Raw genomic sequence first — 1,044 nt, 5'->3', positions numbered from 1 at the left:
AGGATGGTCTCGATCTCTTGACCTTGTGATCCACCCGCCTCGGCCTCCCAAAGTGCTGGGATTACAGGCTTGAGCCACCGCGCCCGGCCTTAATGATTTTTTTTTTAAAATATATTCACGAAGTTGTGCAATCATCACCATTGTTTAAACCAGAACATGTTCATCACCCCAGAAACAAATCCTGTAATAGGTACTGTTTTCATTACCATTTTACAGATGAGGAAACTGAGGCTCAGAGAGGCAAGTAACCTGGCCAAGACCCCACAGCCAGGTCTGGGTTTGAGCCTAAGCCCCATAACCTGGGGTGGCATCCTTCTCAGTGAGATTCATTATCCCTGAAGAACCAGTACACTTTTGTGTGGAAGGCCAGATTGTAAATGTTTTAGGATTTATGGGTCATTCCATAGGGAAGGGTTTTTTTTTTTTTTTTTTTTTTTTTAAATCTAATTTAGGGCAAAACAAAGACAACTCCATATGAGGAGGTAATTTCTAAGTTCCTAAATGTCTGAAAGTGGGTCCAGATTCCATGAGAAGTAGTCATGCTGAGGGCAGGCATGACTTAAGAGACAGTCTTAAAGAGTGGGATTCAGAATAAACCTACTAGAGCCAGGGACTCCTGTTCAGGTCAGAAGCACCAGATGTGTGCGATACCACTCACCTCAGCAGCCCCCCTGTTTAAGGGCACACCGGGCACATAGTAGGCCCTTTAAGTGGTGTGTTGTAAGGTCTGACATTTCATGTGCTGCCCTGGCATCTTTGAGCCTCATGGGGCCCCAAAGGCCAGTTCCCACCCTGTTAGTTCCCCATTCAGCCAGACCAGCTTCATCCACTTGGTCCTTAACATACCCAGTTCCACCTTTCCGCCAGCCCAAGAAATCATTCGAACAAGCCAATCACATCCTCCCTTGGAAGCTGGGAATCACCACATCCTCTTGTTTATTGCCAGGCCCTGTTTGTTCTGTCCCTGAATGCAACTCTTCTATGGTCCTGCAGTCGACTTCTGTTTGTTTCCTTTTCTTTCTTTCTTTTTTTTTTTTTTTTTTT

Source organism: Cebus imitator, unplaced genomic scaffold (assembly GCF_001604975.1).
Source record: "Cebus imitator isolate Cc_AM_T3 unplaced genomic scaffold, Cebus_imitator-1.0 Scaffold87, whole genome shotgun sequence".
NCBI classification, from domain to species: domain Eukaryota; kingdom Metazoa; phylum Chordata; class Mammalia; order Primates; family Cebidae; genus Cebus; species Cebus imitator.
This window is presented reverse-complemented; position numbering follows the sequence as displayed.